The 24,524-nt window shown below is 44.8% G+C and overlaps 1 protein-coding gene and 1 non-coding gene across 2 annotated transcripts in view; both read left to right on the top strand.

Moving 5' to 3' along the window:
• Positions 1 to 24,524, top strand: part of SGMS2 (sphingomyelin synthase 2) — a 126,044-nt gene that overhangs the window by 1,577 nt on the left and 99,943 nt on the right. The gene's annotated exons all lie outside the window — the stretch shown is intronic.
• Positions 19,773 to 19,841, top strand: TRNAR-UCU (transfer RNA arginine (anticodon UCU)). Its single transcript has one exon. It is a non-coding gene; the product is annotated as a tRNA-Arg (tRNA).

The raw sequence follows: 24,524 nt of genomic DNA, 5'->3' as shown, positions 1-24,524 counted from the left end.
GTCAGTGCAACTACTGTATACAAATAATGGTATCACAAGTGCATAGTTTTTGTTCATGTAGCATGTTTTAAACATATAATATAGTGTTTCTTTGTCTTTTAGTGGGTTGTTGTTTTTTGTATTATAAGAATGTTATTTATTTTAAAATATGTCTGAAACATTTCAATACTAATGTAAATGTTTAATGGGAATGCTTGATTTAAAAAAATATTTTTTAATACACATATCAATAATTATTCTAAAAGTAGCCATATTTTAATGCCTCATATTTTATAGTATAGCTAAGTTTTTACAAGACTGCATTTACATTATTAACATTACTGGATAAAACCTTGGTACTAGAGTATGGTTATCAGGCAGCATCAACCTCTGTTTACAAAACTTTATATCAGAATATTAATTTAGTGATAAATTAGCCAGTCATTTTATATCACTGATTTACTTATATACCCGAGACATGCTTTATGTAAAAGTTAAACTTGGTATACAAAAATTTAAGTATTTGCAGTGGCAATTCAAGGGGAGATCCACTTTCGTTAGTCTGTTTGATTACTGCTGTACAAACACTGTGGCAAATGCCATTCATATTAAGCAGTGGCACACACAGGGGGGGTTTCTGAGCAACCATGTATCAAACCTTCTAAAGAGTGTTTCGGGCAACTTCTCCACACTTTTTGCAAGCTTTGATACATATCCATATGATAATTTATTTTTCTGAGGAACTGAGCCACACTTGTACTTTCCAAATTGTTCCTTAATATAGACTGGCTGCCTCCTTATATGGCAAGAATCAATAAAGGAGATGGGGGTATGTGGGAATTGTGCTTTTACTGTTCTGAAGCGGAGAGATGAAAACCAAATCTCTTTAGAAAAGAAATACATTATGAATCTGCCATGCCCATCTGTGGTCAGGAACATTTGGACTGTTTGTCCTGCTACATCGTAAAAGGCAAAGGAGTTTCAGTAAATTTGTCTTCTGCAGAGGTGAAGGTTTTGAATATCTTAGTTTAGCTATATGCAATATTATATCTGCAATCTCTGCTAATTTGAATATTAGTTTTTGGTTGTGATAATTTTCCCATAATAATCTGACATATTTACCTTTTTGGTTGTACAATTGTACACAATTCCTAGTACCTGTTCCCATTCAGGCTAGAAACATAGAATTTGATGGTAGATAAGAACTACTTGGTTCATCTAGTTTGCCCATGGACACACACTTATACACTAGGGTTAATTTTTGTTGGGAGCTAATTAACCTACCAGTGTGTTTTTTGTATTGCGGGAGAATATACAAACTCCACACAGTCAGGGCTGTGGTGGAAATCAAATCCATAACCGCAGTGCTATGAGGCAGTAGTGCTAACCATTACACCGTCCGCCCCTTGCACAGTAGAAACATGGACTCATATGGTGATCATGTTTTTTGATCATATATAAGGGAATGTACAGTAGTGTCACATGCTTGTTGCATTGAGCACGCCAATGGTTTATTTAATGAAGTGCAATTTTACAAATATGCATATTTACAATGATTTTCAGCAGGATTTAAAGTTGTAATGTTATAATAGGCAAAACTTGACATATTGGTTTGTAAAATATATATCTTCCAACCCAACGGGATTTGACTTTAAAATAAACGCTGCTCCAAATCCAGCTGCAAAAATCACAAAAAGTCTGCAGTTTTGTAAAATTACACCTTATTAAATGAACCCCAAATGTGACACAGATGAGTGTATATACCCCATGCAGTGTTTCTGAAATAATTTTTACATTTGAACATGTTATAATGTTCTTTAAAATAAACATTATTTTTCTTTTTACAGAATATTTTACAGTATATATGTTAAGAATGCTAAAATATTGATGTTTGCAGTTCACAGAGAATAGTTAATAAGCTGTAAGTGGACTGTACTATATGAAAGGACTAAATGCTTATTTACAATGTGTGAAAATGTGCATTTGAGGTACAAAACATTGTTCTTACTGTAAAAGCTCATTGATTGCCTAATTGAAACATATAAAGTGTTCATCTACACTTATAAGGCAATGTGATGGTTTGTAATGGGATGTACAGTAGTTGGCACTGACGTTCAAGATGACAGACTTAGGCGTTCCGGACAGGTGGCTTTTCTGGAAAGAGAATCCCCCATTGTTGCCCCCATTGGCCTACGGGAGTGGCGAGGCCAAGGTCTGCATCTCTGACGCAGATCTCTCGGCCTTGCAAGGCCCCCTGCAAAGGCCAGCCTGAGTAAAGTGAGGCTTACTCAGCTGGTAGTCTGTGGGGAACATTGCAACCGATGGTCGCAATGTTGATCCCAGGCTAATGCACGGTGCATCGCTGGGATCGCAAATGCAGCAAGGTGTTTAACACCTCCTACTGCATTTGCATTATTAAGGGAGCAGCTTTACAAATGAGGGCCGCTGACTGTCGAGATGCTGCTGTCCGTATCCTGACCACCGACATCCTAACTGTCAGGATTCCAAACCCAACTCGATTGTAATATTATATATATATATATATATATATATATATATATATATATATATGTGCTCAATAGCAGCAAATACAATATGCCAATAAAAACAACATAGTACAAAACATTTGTAACAAGCGTAATAATACATGGCTATGTATTTGTAGACAAGCACACTTAGAGGCATTTCATACTTACAAAGAACAATAAACAGATGTAGGAAGATAACACACCTGTTTGTACGAGCTCATACCACACATACCATAGTATTGGTATTTGAATGATTACCCTCACGTTCTACATAGAACTGGACAGGACAATATTATATGGGTAAGAAATGATAAAGGAATGAAAGAATGCATTGTTCATAAGATATCATATATCACATGAATTATTTTCCATGCTAGTTTAGCAGATCATGAACTTTTTATACATTTCTCTTATCACAGGAGCCCAATTTTATTAATGAGTGGGTGTTCCCTTGCTTTCACCTCTTCTCTTGCATAGAACTGCTTAGTGGTAGCAGCTGAATAAATACTGATGGTTGGTGCTCAAGCACTACCAGAGCTGATTATGGGGTTCAGCCTCAAAACTTATATGAAGATAACAGTTTCTGCATGATTTTCTCAAAAATTAAGTATATTTCTTATTTATCAAGTGTCTCCCACTTTAGATATCACAGATATCTCCTGAGTTAATGGCAGCATCAGAGCACATTGCAGTCCTCATACAATAGGGGAGATGTAGCAAACACTTGGCAAGCCGGTGGGCAGGGTGCACACAGGGCCGTCTTAACGGCAGTGTAGGCCCCTGGGAACAGCACTGCATTGGGCCCCCTAGCCATCCTCCAGCGGTAGGGGTGGGGGGTGCTATCAGCGGCAGCTTTGATGTCCCGTGGGTGGTAGGGGGTGTTCTATCTTCCGCTCAGCATGTAGGACCTGGAGCAGTAATTTCTGCTAATTGCTCCTTTACTGCACAGATGGGGCGGGAGGGAGAACACTAAACTGTAGAAGAGGGTATTGGGCTGAATGAAGGGGCCCCGGTACATGACTTCCGGGGTGGTAGGGGGTGTTTAATACACAGGGGAGGGATGGATAGTGGAGTAGGCTTAATATTCATCATTTTCTGGTGGGAGGGCAGCTTGCTTGACTGCAGATATCTCAAGTTCCTGAAAATATATTTCTTTGTTTTGAATGGGATAAAAAACTAGAGATTCCCACCTTTTAGAAGGTTTTAGGGACTTGGGGATCAGAGTTCAGGAGCTAGAGCAATCCTCCAATGAATATATAAAACTGTATACCAGGCGCGTGGAGCTGGAGCAGGGACCAGCTGCTGGAAGGCTGATATCTCTGGTTCTGGGCACAGTAGAGACAAGCTGCCAGCATCCAGCAAAAGGGGTGAGTCCCAGCTTTTGGATTATACCCTCAGAAAAACTCTAAGTCAGACAGAACCTGAGATATCTGGCTGGGAAGAGCAATTAACAGGCTCGGATGGGGACCACTGCTTTCACGTTGGATATCTCCGGTTCCCCAAGGCCGATTTTCAAAAATCTGGTACCCCTGGAAAGAAGGGACCCTCAGCTATCAGCCTAGGGCCCTTATACTCCTGGGGCCCTTGGGCAAGAGCCCATGCGGAAAGACGGCCCTGGGTGCACATTGCGGCTGGGCTGGTGACGCTTGTATCTAGCAGTACGGCTGTCTGGAAAGGTTCCAGCAGGAGCACCACAGAAGTAAGCAAGTAGCAGCAGTGATTCCTGATAGGGAGACAGCATTCCTGTAGAGGGCTGTAATGGACAGTAGAGCCGGCCAGTCTTTTTCAGAGGAAGGAGTCAGGGAAGCACCATACAGATAGCCAGTGCCGTAACTAGACATTTTAGCGCAGTGTGCAAGAAACAGCATCGGCGCCCCCCCCCCCCCCCATAGTAAAAACAGGACCAATGCACGACGTAGGCGCACGCCAAAATATAGGGGAGTGGCTTCATGGGAAAGGGGCGTCACCACAAAATAATACCAATTCATATTGCGCTGCACAGTAGTCTCCATTATTCAAATTACGCCACACAGTAGTGCTAGTTGCACACATTGCGTCAGGTAGAGCCCCAAATTACACATTACGCCAGGTAGAGTCCTCCTTTTACACATTACAGCAGCAGAATCCCCCTTTTTACACATTACGGCAGGTAGAGTCCTCCTTTTACACATTACAGCAGCAGAATCCCCTTTTTTACACATTACGGCAGCAAAGTCCCCTGTTTAAACATTACGGCAGCAGAGCGGCGGTGGTTGCGGCCCTGCGTGTTTTGCCGATGGTCCTGTGCTCAGGCACCGCTGGCACATGCCTAGCTACAGCCCTGCCCTATACGATACACTACATAACTACATTATACCCACCCTACATGCTGCACTTCATACTTACACCATAACCCCCCATACCACATACTACATCTGATACATCACTACACTGCATTACATGCCTCACAATAAAATTAAAACATCTCTATGCCTCTCTAATCTACTGTACATGAACTCACCGTGAGTTCTCTCCCCAACGGAGCATCAGACCAGAGTCAGACAGAGCCTGGGCAGCAACGTGCAGTGGAAGGAGAAAGCGGGCTTGACCACACTGATCGGGAGAGAGCAAGCCAGGTAGGATGGAATAGGGCGGGTTGAGGAGAAGAAGGGGGTGGGACTACTCAGACGGACAGAAGGGAGCAATGTAGAGGGGTAGAAGGAGGCGGGCTAAGGGGAAGAAGGGGGCAGGCTAATGGAGTGAATGGGGTGGGATTCACCGTATGGATGGGAGTTCAAAGGAAGCAGCAAATACATAAACGGGGTGACTGGTAGGTGTTGGTAATGCAGTATCTGACCTGGAGACACGGCAGTGGAGAGTGGTGGGGGAGCATCCAATGCTTGTATCAAAGTCGCCCGCCTCCCCTGCCCGCCGCTGCAGCACTGACTTGTGGTGAGCGCTCAGTTCCTCTGCTGCTGAGCGCAGAGGAGCTGAGCGCACACCACAAGTCAGCGCTGCAGCGGCGGGCAGGGGAGGCGGGCGGCTTTGATTGAGAGAAAGCGGCCACGCTGGTGGTGCTGCCAGATGGTGCGCCCACAGTGCATATGCGCTGTGGGCAAGGCACCTCTGGCACACACCTAGTTATGGCCCTGCAGATAGCCAGAGAGCTCATCCCATAGGAAAAGATGTATGTCAGATGTGAAGAGGGATCTCATCAGCTCTTTTTAGCTTTTTTAGTGCACATGCGGGACCTTAGGTCTTGCACTTGTCAGTTGTTTACCAGAGCAGTTGTCCCAGCACTGCTTGAGTGATAAATAGACCCAAAATAAAAAAAAATCTATACAATATGCAACGATAAAGTTTGCTACTTTTCATGACCCCAACTGCTACCAATGATAAATAAGCCTCTATGTAGGGAATTAATTTAGCCACAGTAAATTACTGCGGTTAATAGATCCCCCAGGGGCAATCCATTTAGCCCCAAAAGTCTGCTCTATTAGGTTTTATTTCCCGCCTGCCTCCGTTTTTGCGATTACCGCTACGAAAATGAGTACATTTTTGCACGTAATAACAGGCTGCAATTGAATTGCCTGTGAAACAACATAAGGAAAAAATTGCAAAAACGGTCCGTTTATTTCACCAAAAACTTATTGGGCACAGTTGAATTCCCCACTGTGTTTTAATTTCAGAATTACTGAGCTCTCACTTAGTTCATGGGGTCAGGGCCCTCAGCAAGTGGGTTGAAATTATCTTTAATGTGCAAATTAAAATTTAATGCAACCAGTGAAAATATTGCCTAGAGTAACCATAAATACTCTACTACTAGGTGAGTTCATGTTGGTCTATGAACAGTTTTAGGTATGTTGTTCTAGAATTACTATGTCAAAAGCTTAATTAAGTATTGAGTTGTTTTCTACTATTTTGTCTAGAATGCCATATAAAATTATACGAGCAGAACAATTTAGTTATCAGTAGAAATATTTATTATCATTATCTTAACAGACTTCAAAAACTGTAGCGATGGCCATAAAACAGTCCGATCCAGTCATTTGGCCTACCACATATTTGCCATTTGGACTCCTGTTGACTCGAGTATGCACAAAGATATCTATCTAGCCAACCATCCAACCCTTTGGATCAGTGCACATGGCTATTCCTTCTCTCCCAGCATATTATGTGATAGTCAATACAATGGTTTTATTCCTCACTTGAGCAGAGTTTTGAATGGTGGTAACTCTGTAATGGGTGATATGCAACCCACCAAACCTTCACCTATGACCAGCCCTAGCTCCTTCCTGCGTATTGGCTTGTCTGTCATTTACTCGACTTGATGCTCCATCAGTACTAATTATTCTTCTCTGTGTCACTCTGATCTTTTTCTGCAGTCCTAACTCGTAATAAATAAGTGACTGGGCAGCTCAGGGGTGTTTCAGGCAAAATGGCATTTTGGGCAAGTGACACTTGTTAGGTGTCTGATGGTTGTTCTGGAGCAAGTAGTGAGTGTGACCATTATGTTGGGAAATCTAAAATGGTTTTGTAGTAAATGTGGAACCTATTCTAAGGGCCTGTACTGTCTCTTTAATTCATTGAATGTATTGTTTACACATATTCCTGAGATTATGGATAGTGTATGACCCTTGAAGTGTAAGCGAATCCTCACTATTAGAACTGGTTTGTTTGCAAGTCAGGTAGCAAGCATTTGTACAATTGACTTTGGGGATTTTCTGCCATTACATTTGTTTCATTTATTGAATTGTACATGCCATCGTGTAACCAAATATATTACATGTTTGTGCCTCTTTCTGCTTTGCAGTGTTTATATCATCAGACAAAATTATTTATTTTATTGCCATGGGATGGCCACATAAGATCCCAGAAAGAAAACAGTTGCAGAAGGGTATAGGCAAGTTATTCACTTAAAGTTATCCAAAAGTGGAAAATCCCCTTATCTTAGAATAGATCTGGAACTTATACCAACATTCTACATATTCAGTACCATGTCCAAAAAACCCTATGGATGTAAATGGATTTATAATGTAATAGTGTGACTTTCCTGCTATGTTATCCATGATATCCAAATCAAGGCTGAAACAAGGATTATTGTCACCCAGGGCAAGACAGTAATTACGCCACACTGTATTGCAACCATATTCACATTATACCGCACAGTAGTACCCCTTATTAAAGTTACATCACACAGAAGTGCCCCTTATTCATGTTATATCACACAGTAGAGCCCCTTATTCACAATATGCCACACAGTAGTTATGCCCTTTATAGCACATTGTGCCACACACTAGAATCCTTATACACATAATATTCACAATAGTAGTGCTCCTTATACACACAGGGGGTAAATTTACTAAGATGGGAGTTTTTCTTAGAACTGGTGCTGTTGCTTATAGCAACCAATCAAATTATATTTAACATTTATCTAGCTGCTTCTAGAAGATATAGATAGAATCTGATTGTTTGCTATGGGCAACATCACCAGTTTAAAAAAAAACCCACCTTAGTAAATTTACCCCGTAGTGTCCACAGTAGTAGTGCCCCGAAGGCTTTGGTCTTAAATATGCTAGCTGCAGCTATGCTTGTAAGCAACTTTACCTGCAGTGGACGGTACCTTAACTGGGCTACATCTGCAGCTGTGATGCCGTGTAACACCTTCACATAATTTTCTTTTACTCCTCACATCATTCACACATGCAGCAACAGCTGCTCCTACCTCTTTAACCCTATATTTTTATCACTCCTGTGATGCCCTGGGGTTGTCTGGCTGGGTGGCTCTGGAGTGTCCTGCCCCCCGGACCTGAACCCCTATAGTTAGTGTTAGGGACTTACCCAATGAGAGGCTACCTTGATGCGGTGGGTAAGCTCATAGCCCTGGCCAGGAATATGCTAAGTGCCTCTGGTTATTACAGGTTGAGCTAGTGTGAGATAGTGCACCTGCTACCTTTTCCCTCTGTACACTTTACTAAGTCTCAAGCAGAGTAGCACCTCACTACCTAATTAAGGTGTGCAAATTAGGGCCCTTTTCGCAATGCCGTGTATAGGTGTCAGTACATTAGCTCACTCACAGTCTGTGCAGACTCTCTGGCTATCTGTATGGTGCTTCCCTGACTCCTTCCTCTGAAAGAGACTGGCCGGTTCTACTGTCCATCACAGCCCTCTACAGGAATCCTGCCTCCCTATCAGGAAGCACTGCCGATGCTTGCTTACTTCTGTGGAACTCCTGCTGGAACCTTTCCCTGCAGGCGGAATCCGCACTGCTAGATAAAAGCGTCACAGATACAAGCGTCACCAGCCCAGCCTCAATGTGCACCCTGTCCTGCTTCGGCTGCACTCCTTTGGACTCAAGAGGTTGTCGTAATGTCTATAGCACTAGCTCAATTGTGGTGGGTGGCGCTGGTAACCCAGAAGTGAGCTCAAACAAGGAGATCTGCATACTGTCACTGCCAGAGCCCTATTTATATTCTCCACTCTGGCCGTGCAGACTGGTCTGGTCATCATATTGGCACCCCCTCAAATCCGGAACACAGGGCACATGCCCTCATGGAGGCTGGCAGTGCCCAGGTACCACCGGAGGGAGGGCCGCTTCTGCATTGCTGCTACTTTCCCAGCTGCTGTTACCCTGCACCAGCTCTGCTTACTGCACATGTGCCGGAGAAACAGACAGACAGCACATATGCGGTTTGCAGAAAAAAAATCAGCGCTGTGTGAACTTCACAAACAGCATTGCTGGGTGTTTTAACGTTACCAGGTAGCTTCAACGCTAAATTCTAGTAAAAATAAAACGTGGCGAGCGGTAACATTAATTAACATTAGAGAAAATCATCATTGATAAATGGGAGCATAACACTGTCGATGAAGGGCTTTGGTAAAATACACCTACTGGGCTAGTGGGCATGCAGGATCGCAGAGGGCATCCAGGCCGACAATGGGGTACATGCAAAGCCAAAGAGGCTTGTCTGGGCAATCCAGCCAAGCCTCTCTGGCTGTGCATGTATCTCATTGTCTGGTATAGGTAATGCCATCTCAATTTGGTATTACTTAGCTGTCCACTGACTGATACATTCTACAGACACAGCTGCTATGTACACCTCATGCTGGCCATACATCAGGAAGATATCGTTCCAACCAGCCAACTAGTTGGCTGGTTGGAACGATAATCTGGCAGTGTGTGGGAGCAAACGATTATCAGCCGTTTGCTCCCACATGCTGAAAAACGTCCAGAAACGGTCTGTCCAACTAGTTGGGAAAATCAAACCTGTTTGATTTTCCCAACTAATCGTTCAGGTGTAGGGGAAACTTTCCCCCCAACTGAACGATAAGCAGGCGGACACTGACCAGCAGTGTACGCCTACTTCTTCCCGATCACTGCCTACTGGGCAGCACGAGCCGGGAGGTTCAGGGGCAGCTGCGGCAGGTCATCACTGCTGCCGGGCTGCCCCTGTCACAGCGGGACCCGTGGAGCGGCGGCAGAGCGGGAGGAGGTGCAGGGGCAGCTGCGGCAGTTCATCACTGCTGCCGGGCTGCCCCTGTCACAGCGGGTCCCCGTGGAGCGGCGGCGGCGGCGGAGCGGGAGGAGGTGCAGGGGCAACTGCGGCAGTTCATCACTGCTGCCGGGCTGCCCCTGTCACAGCGGGTCCCCGTGGTGCGGCGGCGGAGCGGGAGGAGGACCAGGGGCAGCCTGCGGCAGTTCATCACTGCTGCCAGGCTGCCCCGGTCACAGCGGACCCTGTGGAGCGGCGGCGGAGCGGGAGGAGGTGCAGGGGCAACTACGGTAGCACATCACTGCTGCCGGGCTGCCGCTGTCACAGGACACCCAGCAGTGGCACCCCTCCCGCGATACCCCACGATCGCGGCACCCCCCGCACCCCACCCATGATTGCTGCACCCACGCATGCCACCCCCGATCACTGGCACCCCACCTGCGGTTGCGGCACCCCCGCACCCCACCCGCGATCGCGGCACCCCCCGCACCCCACCCGCGATCACGGCACCCCCGCAGCTTACCCGCAATCGCGGCACCCCCCGCAGTTTACCCACAATCGCGGCACCCCTCCGCAGCTTACCCGCAATCGCGGCACCCCCCGCACCCCACCCACGATAGCGCACCCCCCGCACCCCACCCGCGATTGCGGCACCCCCCGCACCCCACCCGCAATCGCGGCACCCCCCGCAACTTACCCGCAATCATGGCACCCCCCGCAGTTTACCCACAATCGCGGCACCCCCCGCAACTTACCCGCAATCGCGGCACCCCCCGCACCCCACCAGCGATCGCGGCACCCCCCGCATATCACCCACGATCGCGGCACCTCCGCATATCACCCACGATCGCGGCACCCCCCGCACCCCACCCGCGATCGCGGCACCCCCAGCACCCCACCCGTGATCACGGCACCCCCCGCAGCTTACCCGCAATCGCGGCACCCCCCGCAACTTACCCGCAATCGCGGCACCACCCGCACCTCACTCGCGATCGCGGCACCCCCCGCATATCACCCAGGATCGCGGCACCCCCGCATATCACCCACGATAGCGGCACCCCCGCATATCACCCGCGATCTCGGCACCCCCCGCATATCATCCACGATCGCGGCACCCCCCCCATATCACCAGCGATCGCGGGACCTCTGCTCCCCTCCTGCAGTCACTGCCCCCCAAGATCGCGGCACCCCTTCCCCCTCACCACCACCAGGGCCAGCTCCAGCCCGCACCGGCTCCCGCACCGGTAATTCACCCCCCCCACCGCCTCCCTCCGCCCGCACCGTTTCCCGCACCGCTAATTCACCCCCCCGCGGCCCCCCTCCGCAAGCCTTCTGTCACTTCAGACGCGCACGGAGACAATCAGGTGAGTGCCACGGAGTGGCGCTTCCTGATTGGCTGAAGAGACACTTCTGTGACAGCTGTGACCGGGGTGTCTCTGCATTCGTGGAAAGGGTTCCCATGTGTAAACATGGGACCCCTTTCAGTCCGTTTGGTCCGGGTGTTCGGTTTGTTGTTTTGCCAAGTACGTGGATTATAATCTGGACCCTGGATCAGGTGAGTATAATTATCTTTTATTTTCAGGTACCCGTGGATTCTACTTGGAGAAGAGGACCGACTGCTTCGTGTCAACATAGGTAAGTATGTGTGTGTCGACATGTGTTAAATAAAGTTTTACTGTCACGGTGTGTGTCTCCTGTTTTTATTTGGGTATTTTTTTCCCATTAGAACTACAGGTACCAGCGGGCCCGTTTTTCTCCCGCATGCTGGTACTTGTGGTTCTCCAAGTACCAGCTTGCGGGGGAGGCTTGCTGGGACTTGTAGTACTACTGAAAAAAACAATATTCTTTTAATTTTCTCAAGGCTATCAGCCCCCCATCCGCAGCCTTTGGATGGGGGGGACAGCCTCGGGCTTCACCCCTGGCCCTTGGGTGGCTGGGGAGGGGGACCCCTTGATTGAAGGGGTCCCCACTCCCCCAGGGTACCCCGGCCAGGGGTGACTAGTTGGATATTTAATGCCACGGCCGCAGGGCACTGTATAAAAGTGACCCCCGGCTGTGGCATTATCTGTCCAGCTAGTGGAGCCCGATGCTGGTGTATAAAATACGGGGGACCCCTACTCTTTTTGTCCCCCGTATTTTTTGCACCAGCACCAGGCGCAGATCCCGGTGCTGGTTTTAAAAATACGGGGGATCCCCTGTCCGTTTTCCCCCCAGATTTTTAGAACCAGGACCGGCTCGAAGAGCCCGAGGCTGGTTATGCTTTGGAGGGGGGACCCCACGCAATTTTTTTTCAGGTTTTTCCCATTCCATTTAAAAAAAAAAAAAATAATAATAATAATCTTTTAAAAAATATATAAATAATACTTGTGCCTCCAAAAAAGACAAACCAAGTACCTAATCCCTTCTAATATAAATAGATATGCTATTACCCACCCAAAAAAACACCAAAAAAAACATGTTTTTAAAATTTTTTATTAGATTCCGCCAGCAAAGTGTGGCGGATTGAAAATGACCGAAACCGAAACGTTAAGCTGTCAGAACAGGGTCACGTATGTTCTTGATTTTTGAAAAGTCCTAGAGTGCCGCCTATCGTTTGTGATATGTTTGCTTTTTGAAGCTCAGGAGGGCACCAGGCAAGCTGTACATTTTACTACATTGGGAGTGCCGAATATCTACATCTGGTATATATATATATATATATATATATATAATTTGCCTTGGCAGCCCAACCATGCTGGTATATCCATAGTTCAGTATAAAAACAAGTAAATCTAATAAATGTATGGTGGTGAAAGAAAAGCCCAGTTTCACTGAAAAAAAGACAATTCTGCATGTTTTGAAATGAAAAAAACAAAACAAAACTGAAGAACTGTAGGAAGGCACTGTCCGCCTACTTCGGTGACATCACAAGTTGGACAGAAGTTGGAAGGTTGGTTGGTCTGATGAAAAGTTGGTTAGATGTGTGGAGCACTGGTAAAAAGTTGGTGAGATGTATGGGGCACTGTTTTAGTTGAACAGACAAGTTGGATGGTTGGAAGTTTGGAGTGTTGGAGAAAAGTTGGTCTGATGTATGGCTAGCTTCAGTATACAATATCATCGCCAGCTCCGTTATCACACAAAAAATATTGCTATTATGTGTGTTATATTTTTCTTGAAGCACTGTGTTACAGTAACATGCAGTAAAAAAGAACTGATTTGTTGAATGCCATTGCAGTGAGTTAGAAATTAATAAAGGTTGTGCACAAGTAATAGCTATAAACAGCTAATGGTCTCCTTCTCAGTTTAGATGGCTCCTATATATGTATAATAAACTGAGGCTTTTATGTCAAATGATAGGCCTTGGTGTCAGAGCTGTCTGTGGTCTCTGAAGTTTATTTTTGTCTTTGTCTTTGGTCATAATTCAGTCTTTTATTTCTACACAAAAATCAGGTGGTCAGGATGCAAAGTACACACATTCACATCATAATTTATAAGTACCCTGGGCTATATTACAGGCAGCATCACCAAAGCTGTGTTTTCTTTGGAGAACGGTAATTATGGTTAGCCTACGATGTGGCTGAATACATGAAATTACAAGAGTGACTCATATGATAATTACAATGGTTATGTGAAATTGCTGAATTAACCAAAAGTCTAGTTTTAGTTCTAATTCGTACATAAGACACATTGGTGCTGTAAATGTTTGTCAGAGGTAATGTTAGATGTGTGCAGTCTGCTTCTGGAGATCAGAGCTGCAGTGGTCTAGCACACACTACTTCGCTGGCAAGTATTATGCTGCTCAGTGTACCCCGTAGAGCCAAACTAGGCATGCGGCTTTGATCACAAAATGATCTACTGTATCATGATGAGTCCAATCATAACAGGGGCTGGTGGAATCTAAAAAAGTAGATATCCACAATTTTCTATCATGCCCTAAAACTTGACAAACAGTGGCACAGTCAGGTGGGGCGCAGGTGGAGTGACTGCATGCCCTGCTGAAAAATACAATTGCTCCTATGCAGTTGGCCCAAACTGACTATAAGATCATGTAGTTTTGCCTGCGGCTCCGTGATGCCTGTGTTCAGTGACGTGTGGGCTGTAAGCAGAGACTACAGAACCCAGCAGCCACCTGCTTCTCAGGACGTGAGCCTGTGATGATAGCATGCAGGAAGAAGACATTCTACTCACAAGGAGGAGACATATTCACTTGGAGAACAGCCCAGGATCTCTTATGCAGTGTAGATAGCTTGCCACTCATGAGAAGAGGAAAGAGGTCTTAGAGCGGGATCAGTACTAAATCCCTCTGGACGGGATCCCGACCACACAATCCCGACAGGGGTGGCGAGCAGAACGCAGCCCCTTGCGGGCTCGCTTCGCTTGCCACGCTCAGCACACTATTATATTCTCCCTCTATGGGTGTCGTGGTCACCCACGGAGGGAGAATATGTCGGGATTGTGCCGTTTGGGATTCCGGCATTGGTATTTAGACCGCCGGGATTCCGGCCGGCCGGATCTTGACCGCCTCCCCTTAGAGCACAGGGAGAATAGTACAGTCAACAGGGAGAACTTTGAAATCATTGAAAGTAAAACTAAAATAAATGAAAAAATTATGTATGTATAACATTATAAACCTTTTTATGTTTGAATCATTTGGGGCAGAGGAGATTAATACTATATAAAAAGCATGTAGGGAAGAGTGCAATGGGTATTATATGGGGCTCATGGAGACGTAAGACTACATTTGTATGGCTGACAGCTATGCATTATACTGAGGAATCCCCTTCATCAGTATCATAGTCTGGATGGGCTTGGGCCTTGGGGCACCTATTTCTTTATCTTCGCTCACTGCAGGTGACTGGTTTTCATCAAGCTGACATGGGCCTAGTTTTATGTGAAGACCTGACACTGCAGCTCTATCCACCCCATTACCAATCTGGCCCTGGCTCCCCCCATGTCTAAAGCTGACTATTCTAATGTACACAAATGCTATAGATAGGAAGATAGGTATATTATTTATGACTATGCACCTAAAATATTGTTGAAGCACTTGACACCATTCTAATGCTCCATTATTAATGAGTGACTAATAGCATTACAATTTGTGTGAAAGTTTCTGCAGCTTATGTATTAATTGAGATAGAGGGCATGACTAAGCTTTCTGGCACACAGCAAATTTCTGAACAGAGTCCCAAAGAAGGGGATATCGGAAATGGATTATAGGAACTCAAGCAACAAATGCAAATGCAAACTAAAAACTACCAGCATCTGTCAAGGTGGGGGTATTCAATTAGGCCCGATCAGTTTTCTCCTAAGAAAAAATGTGATGAAATTGTGATTTTTTTGACCGGTGGTCATTATCGAGCTATTCAATTAAAGCATTTTTTTTTTGGGGGGGGGGGAATGTCTCGTTTTCGTGTGATAACACATGGAATCTGGGATGATTATCCAGACCCATGTGTTATCTCGGGTATTAAGAGCTGCTTATCAGGGATTCTGCTGAGTGTGTCTAAGGCATCCAAACCATAATACCCGATAAGTGCTGGTTCCCAAGACAAGGAAATGTCCACAATTTGTGAGTCCCCAGGTAGGAGGAGGGGCTAAAAGGGGCAGTTTACATCTTTAGCCCCTCCCCCTTCACACAGCCGCTAAGATTTTAGGGATTTTATACCCATTCTGCCCACTTCACCAGAAAATGGGCGGGATGCAGGAGAGTCACCTATCCTTCCGGGGCTGCAGAGGACTACCCCATAAATTGAGAGGCTCCCACGGCTTGGGGGGGGGGGGGGGTTAGGCAAGTATGGGCTAACTAGATAGCCATCGACAAATCCATTTGCCATGGTAAAGTACCGTGGCTGATTAGATACTGCCCTGTTTAGCTGTTCTGATTGTCCTGAAGCGCTCCATAATAATGCCTGTATCCTACCTCAAAAAAGAAAAAATTATCCAGATAAAAACGACAAAACTAGCGCGTGTGAGAGGAGATATCTCAGAGTCGACTAAACAGAGAGTATATAATTTATTAAACCATCTTTATGTAAATACACAGTCCTATATTTAATTAGAAAAATTCTAAATATAAGGTACACTTATTATAAACATGTTGCAGAATAAATTTTGTACAGACTACACTCATTAAAACTATTCCCACTGGGATCCACCCGTTAAAGGATGATATTATGTATAATTCCAGCTCTCCCATGTTACTCTAGCACCCTGTGTGACTCCATTCCTCCATATCCCTCCTGTTCCCCACCGTATCACTCTTCTGATATCACTCCAGCCCCCTGTGTGTCGCTCCTTTCCCCCATGTCACTCCAGTTCCCCTTGTGTCACTCCAGCCCCCCATGCCATGTCACTCCAGCAGCTCGTGTGTTACTCCAGGCCAGACTTACCTTCTTTGGCTTCTGCCTGCGGTGTTGCTCCTCTTCTCTGTATGGCTCCTCTGCTCTGCAACCTGCTGCCCTCCAACGACGCACCGCCGTGACATCATGCACATGACACCTTCGTGACTCACTGGGTCATCCTCTTTATGCCTGCGCTGCGTCGTCCTCTGTATGTCTTCGCTGGGTTTCCTTTTTATGCCAGTGCTGGGCTGCTCCTCTTCATGCATGCGCTGCCGGTTCTCTGTCCAGTGCACTTGACAGACTTGTATCCCCTTGCCGTCAGGCCCATGGATAGGCAGTTCCGGAACGCCGTTCCTGATGGCGTCATTTTACAAAAGACCTTCAGGAACTACATTCTGGTGCGTTACGGATGGAAAATAGCCCTGAACGTATACCACTAGCACCACATCAAGTTTTATGCAGCTTGAATGAAAGGTGTCTAAAATATGTTGCATCTAAGGAATGTCCTCAATAAATGAGTGAACCAAGTATTTTTTAAGATAGTTAACGTTAAAGCTGGTCATATACATGGTCGAGATACATTATTATGACCACCAGCTAATAGCCTGAGTAACCGCCATGTGCAGCACGGACAGCAGCTAGACGTGCTAAACTGTCATTTTAGACCCCAGACCCACATCTGGTAGCCCCCAAGTACATTTAGACGGTGACCTGCCCCACTGTAGCGTGTCGGTCGGCCCTCGTGCACCTTCATAGCCGACGTTCACTTCTCACATCAGTGGTGCTCCGCAGTTTCCATGTCAGTTATTCGCAATGGTGCCATTTGTCCACTCGCGATACACATTCACCACAGCAGCACGTGAACAGTTCACAAAGTGCACGGTTTCAGAAGTACTGCCACCCTTTGCGCCAAAAACGATAATCATCCCTTTTTGCAACTCAGATAAATCATTCCTTTTACCCATGACAGAAATGAGTGATTGTGTAGACTGCGTATCGCACACCTTATATACCCACCAAGCCAACGCAGGACACATGACGTCTTCATGGGTTACGTGCTACCTACATCAAATGTAGGAGGAGGTCGTAATAATGTGACCGTGTATATGCAGATGATCACAAACAGACTGTCAGTTTTAATCAAATTAGGCTGACATTAAAGTGTGTATAGCCAATTGCACTAAGCCTATAGTAGAGGGTAGATTTGCTAAAGCTTATAAAAAATGAAACATGGTGGTGTTGCCAGGCGGCTTACTGAGAGTATGCACACAGAGGACACGGTCAGTGTTCCCTCTGTCAGAATGCTGGGAGCCTGTGTCCACTCTCAGCTCCTGTCAATACAGTCCCGAGCCAGACCAGAAGCTTGTTCATTGGGTTTGTAGCAGGGGCACCAGCTGCCGCAGCATATAGCAAATAATCCAGACAACAGATTGAACGTCCAGTGGTGCTCAGGATCGCAGTGCCTATATAAGGCTATTACTGCTCAGCAAATTAATGATATACTGGTCAATGCTTTCTTTCCCTCAAGAGAATTTTTTCAAGACAAAATGATACAACTTAGATAGAAATTCCAGAATCTGATTGGATGTTCTAGACAACACCACCACTTTTAATTTTTAGCTTTAGTAAATCTACCCCTTGTACTTTTCTTTGTGACCACTGATGCAATAGCATAGTCCGTTTTGCAGTTGTAAGACAATTTGTGTTGGACACTGTTTGCACCAGAGCCCAGGGACTGCTAGCTGCTGGTTTTATATTTGGCCATTTTGGAAATGAAAGTATATTATATTATGTCATCTTTCCATTGTAACCTGTTAGCAGAACAAAAAACATACAAATGCAGTAGTATTACCAGGGGTGATCGTTAGCAAAAACAACACCAAAAAACAAAAAAAGCAGATAAATTCCGGAAAGCCTCAAACTGTTCAAAACAATGGATAATTCTGGGATTTGCTCTTATAATTTGTATTGCAGGAAGAATACAGACTTAGAAGCTGTTTCTGTCATTTGTGTGCACAACTGGTTTTATAAGACACATTTGAACAGATAATTAGCCTAATTTTTCTCTTCTTTAAAATAAAGACACAGTTGATTATTCTAAGAAGATATACCTTGTGGTCTGCGTGATGTAAAGGTTTATTGGTGATGTATACACTTATTACTATACTCTACCTCAGTTGGCCTAATAGACTTTTAACTCTTGGCCAGTGATCCAAGCCGCCATCCTATACTTTTAACTACGCAGACCTTTCCCTTGCATGCTGATCATGTCTTCAGGGACATTAAAAGCACTTATGAGTAGCTGCAGTGTTAGCACACCTTAAAAATGTTGTTGCTGATCAAAGGCTTAAAATAATATGAGGGAGATTCTGCTTTACTATGTCAGAATGAGTAATAAGGCAGCAATGTCACCAGTTTCCCGTCATGTGAAAATAACTCCTACTGAATCTAGGCACTGTACGGATCTTTGTATCTACAATTACAGCACGGGTCCCATTTAAAAAATGACCTGGGTTTTTATCACCATAGTAGGCTTTAAGTATAAGATTAAAACTTAAAATATATACTATTAAGAAATGAACGAAGAGGAATACTAATTAAAGTGTATTAGTTTATAACAGAATCAACAAATTAATAAAAAAGAGAGGCCACACTTAAAGCCCTCACACACGGAACGATATAGCTGATGATTCGATGCACTGGAACAATAAAACAGCGATATTGTACCATTGTCACTAATCGGTCTGTTCTACCATATCGCTTGGTCACTTACCACTCCTGCCGTGCTAATGCCCAATCCAGTGGCAAGCTGTCAAAGTCCGGTGTCCGTGATAACTGTAAAAGTTCTCAGTATTTCTCGGCCTACTAGGCCGCAACTCACTACAAGCCAGATTCAGAGTTCTGCTCTCCCAATCACCTGACCAGATTAGCCAATCGTTAGTCAGCCTGAGCAGTCCTACACCACCTGATGCTGCTCAGCCAATCTTGGCTAAGCCCTGGGTATTTATTCCATCAGCTGACTCACAGAAGACGCCTGTACAATGTCTAGCCTAGTCATTCCTAGGTGAAGCTAACAGTGCTCCTGATGTTTATTCCCTGTGTATCCTGCCGGTGCAGTTTTGCCATTATCTGCTATAGTGACCTGCTTACCATCAGAGCAGGTCATTACTCAGGTTGCACAGTCGGTTGCTATGGACTGTCTGCTTCTCTCACTCATTCCTGCTACCATCTATTCCGGTGTTTGGTTTTCCGGTGCTTATCTGAGTGCTCCCAGTACCTGGATTACAGTACAACCCAGTATCAAGCCTGGTAAATCCACTGTCCAGTTCTGTCACTCCAGCATTTCCGGATTACTGCATCTACTGGAGAGTGTCACATACCATTCACAGTAACTACCCAGTATCCAGCCTGGTCAATCTGCTGTTACACTCACTCTCTCTACAGAAACCATTCATCTACCAACACCGAAGTCCCCGATGGTCCAGTGGCAGGATTTGGCACTCTCTGCCAAGGCCCGGGTTCGAATCCCGGTCGGGGAAACTTACTTACTCTATTTCGCATTACATGCCGGGTGGTATCCTCAAGCCAGCCAGTTTCACATATTCTCCAGACACCTACACTGACAAATATCCAGACCTGGGTTCACAAACAAATACAAGCGTGACAACCGTGTACATGCATGATATTGTTCTTTCTGCATGTTTAAAAGTCATGCGATGCGGCTGACAATCCCATGCAGCGCTGTGGGGGGAGGGGGGGCACACAATGAGCGGTCGGGCACAGGATCATCGGTCGCATGGTCGGTACCGTGGGAGAGGGGCTTTAATGTATGACCAAATCTATTAGGTTTTGCAGGTGGGATTTTGGTGTCAACTGCACAGATCTAAATGCACCCAGGTTATGTAGAAAATAATAATACCTAATACACTTTTAATACCTATTTCCAACCCTTTACATGTAGTAAAATGCTAGTCTGCTGGGTAGGTGGGTGGTGCTCCCTGAGAGTAAAGTCAGTTGTACAAAAAAATACCCAAGGGAAGGCAAAAGGACTCTCCTATGTTGGGGCACTCAAAAAAGTGTGCACAATTAATACCCAAATCGGATCAGATAACTGATAAAAGTTAACTTTTATTGATTACAACTATAAGATTGGAGTATACAAACTCCTGTGTTATAAGGTGAAATATAGAAACACTAAACACAAAACAACATGGTTAAAAGGTACAGGTGTTGTAGTCTCTCCTTTGGGCCTCAGCCCGTATCACAGGTGTGTTGAAAACGGTAATCAATCAAGATGTATGTCACATTGCCTTCCCTTGGGTATTTTTTGTACAAATCTATTAGGTGTCAGATTATAATTATAATCTTTATTTGTATCCTAATAGTTTGCCCACATGTTGAAGATGGCAACTGCATTCCAATAAGTAAATTACAGATGTAATGGAGCATAAAATTATATATTGTACCTGTAAGATAGGATCTTAAGTTGGCACTTTTTTTAGAATGTAAGAACACGTCATACATGAGCCAATGCCACATCTGTGACAGCCCCTTAAGGAGGGTATTCAATTATCTGCGGTAATATACCGCAGCGAAATGATTCACCAGGAGCTATTCAGTTGGACCTAATACCCGGCATTTATCGGGGATTATGCTTTTGGTGTCTCAGGCACACGAAACATAGCACCCGATCTACAGTTTATGAAGCTGGTGAAAACACATGGGTCATAGAAACATAGAATTTGTTGGCAAATGAGAACCACTAGGCCCATCTAGACTTCCCCAAAAACATGTACATGCACCCACTTACACGTGAGGGTTAATCTTTGTCGGGAGCCAATTAACCTACCAGTATATTTTTGGATTGTGGGAGGAAACCAGAGTACCCCCGAAGAAACCCACTCAACAATATACAAACACCACACAGTTAGGGCCATGGTGGTAATTGAACCCATGTCCTCAGTGCTGTGAGGCAATGATGCTAACCATTACACCATCCGTACTGCCCTGTCCAGATATTTATCCCGGATCCCATGTGTTAACGCACGAAAACTGACATTTTTCTCTTGAAAATAAACAGGCTTTAATTGAATAGCCCGATAGTGCATACATGCCGACTTTCTGGCTGGCAGAGGGAGAAGCCAGATCGGCTCAACAGGGGGGTGTTTCTCCTGAAAAGGGGGTAGTCCCCTGCTATTCAATGCCAGTATTACAAGATTTAGCCCGTCTCACTATTCCACTAGTAGCAGGTGACTGCGGGGCTGAGCAGGGGGTTTGCCTACTTTTCCAGATGACCACACGATTTTCGCCTATTTCGGGAGAGTAGGCAAGTATGCGATAATGACCATCAGTCTAATATCGCAGGGATAATTGAATACCCCAATTAGGCTTAGCCGGAAGCCACTTACTGGTTCCTTCAAGTTCTGGCTCTATACTATTGGATCTTGATTCAGAACTAGTATACCCATTGAAGTAGCTGGAAGCTAATAGGAGTTTTCCAAACATCTGATTTGCTGAAAAGGACTACAGGATTATCTGAGATACTAGCCTTATTATCAGTAATAATAGTATTCTTATTTGTGTGAGGTATTTTTGCTCTAAACATAGCTTGCAATTTATTGCTGTTTCTGGTTCCAATTTATATAGTTGTTTTTATTATTGTTTTATTGTTTATTATGATCAAACACCTTAAGGTGCATACACACGGTGCAATGTTTTCTTAAGATTTTGACTATATAGTAGTCAAAATCGTAAGAAAAGTTAGCATATATCGCACCGTGTGTACACAGCTTGCGATACCGATGCGCACTCCTGTGGCAATGCAGGCAAGGCAATTTTGACTTTATTGTGTACAATCTACTATAGTACATAGTATAGTCAAAATTGGCACTTAGTCAAAATTGCACATAGTCAAAATTGTTAAAGATAGTGAAAATTGGTGGTTCTAGGCTCCCGGGAGTTCAAGATAAATCGCAAAGTAAAAATCGGAGATAGTCAATATCTCACCGTGTGTACGCACCTTAACACTGCGATTTCATGTAATTTTAGTTATATTAGTTATAACATAAACTGACTGCTATTGTAGTTGATCATACATTAAGTGCTGCTTTTTTTTTTTTTTTGTATTTTTATTGTTTCTCTTACAGACCACACAGGTTTATTTGAGGTTAGCTGCTGTTAAGTTATATATTATTTATATTGATAATATTCTGTGCCATTGGGTTTGGCTCCTTTGAAATACACTGTTGTAACTAATGCCTTTCATCAAGTCAAAGGACCACTGGGAAATACTTCTGATCAGTGAAGGAGAGTGTAACCTGTGGGACAAGGCCGCAAGTAGGGTGATCAACTTCTATTTTTAGAATCCAGAATTATCATAAAATGAATATGTCCTGTTGGGAATTACCTCTTTTGGGATTCTAGAACAAACACACAAGCATACATAGGGGCTGATTCGCACTGATCTCTCTTCACGATGCAAATTGTAAGTTATGCATGTAAGCACATGTGCAGAATTAAATACGGGTTCGGTATGAAATAACGCCGCCACATACCGTAAATACACACATTTTGAGTATGTCCATCCTATTCTGAGTTGCACACAACTTGGCTGGATCTTTCTTTCCATGAAATAGGATGTTTCAGTTTCAGGGCATGAAGTGGGCGGCGGCAAAGCAGTTGCACATCACCAAATAAAATGTGTGTGATTTTCGTGTGCGCATATTAAAAGATCAGTGCGATTCTGGGTCATTTGTACATGGAAGGGAAATCCTGTTTGTGACATACATTATCTCTTGCTCCTAGCATGGGGCTGGTTCAAGGGCAGATACTAATGACAGTTCACTGTATTGGCACAATATTTAGCATTGCTGCCTCACCTCTGTATAGCCCCAGCGTCAGCGACAGGGGGGTGGTCAAAGGGCACACCTGTACCGGGCCCCAAGGATTAGAGGGGCCCCAGGGATATGCCACTTAGTCCCTGGCAGGGATGTGAGCCGTCTTGTCCAAATAGGGCAGCGAACTGTGGGCGGTGTGGGTGCAGCCTCAGAGTGACAGGAGCCTCTCACACACAGTGACTGGGTGGTGAGAGTGTGTGCCCACTCTCCTGGGTACAGCTCTTTTGCAGGCAGTTACGGGACATGGCAGGAGCTCCACTGGCCAGGATTCCCATGCCCTGCGCTGCCCTCTACTGGTGGGGTTTGAGGCTGCATGGTACCTGCTGTGTGGTGTACAGTACGATCTCTCCCCGGGGTAAGAGTGGATTGGTGAGGGGATACAGGGCTTTGGGATGGAATGCAGCATAGAGTCATTGGGGAGAGACAGACTGTGGGGTTTGTTGGAGGAAGAGGAGAGCTATACATTCTTATATATGTGTATAGATAAATGAACAAATATATATTTATTTGTGAATTAATTAACAGTTCCTTATATAGTGCAGCAAATTACATTGCGCATATATATATATATATATATATATATATAATCTCAGCGGGCCCCAGAGATATCGTGGTACCGGGCCCCAATATTCATATTGCCGGCCCTGTATAGCCGACAAGTCTGTCTATACTCTCACAGTAAGCTTCTTCCACATTTGAATCACCCTGTTGCAACCCAGTAATGCCCATTCCGCCGTATGTCAGAATAATTTATTAACAGTTTCTTATGTAGCGCAGCAAATTCCAGAAGCAGCCCAGATGAGGCTATCTCAGAATTGCTGGTATTTGCTGTAACTTGTATATGCAGGCCACGTTGCATGCACAATTTGCTAAATATCGTGAGATCAGTCTACATGTAGAATTACTTGCATCTCTGAATCTGACCCTAACTGGGTTTATGAAAGATGAATGAGTATTGAATATTGAATTTTAGTGAATATAATAATGGTCTAATTTGCTTGCTGTCATTTTTTTTTGTATGTGTTGACAACACAGAATAACTGGCTGCCATTTTATATATATATATATTGTGGTGATGTGGGTAATTTAGCTTGGTGTATTGGTGCAGTGTCTAGGTACTTAGGGGGTCATTCCGACCCGTTCGCATGCAGCGGTTCTTCGCTGCAGTGCGAACGGGTTGGAACTGCGCATGCGCGGCGACCACAATGCGCACACGCGTCGTGCAACGACCAGAAGAGAGAAAAAAGTGATCACTAGCGCGATCGCAAAAAGATTGACAACGGGCATAGCAGGGGTGCACAAGCGATCGCAGCCCTGTTATGCTAA

This window comes from Pseudophryne corroboree, chromosome 1, assembly GCF_028390025.1.
Source record: "Pseudophryne corroboree isolate aPseCor3 chromosome 1, aPseCor3.hap2, whole genome shotgun sequence".
Classification (NCBI taxonomy): Eukaryota; Metazoa; Chordata; class Amphibia; order Anura; family Myobatrachidae; genus Pseudophryne; species Pseudophryne corroboree.
Note: the sequence above shows the minus strand (reverse complement) of the source record. Positions and strands in the feature narration are given on the sequence as shown.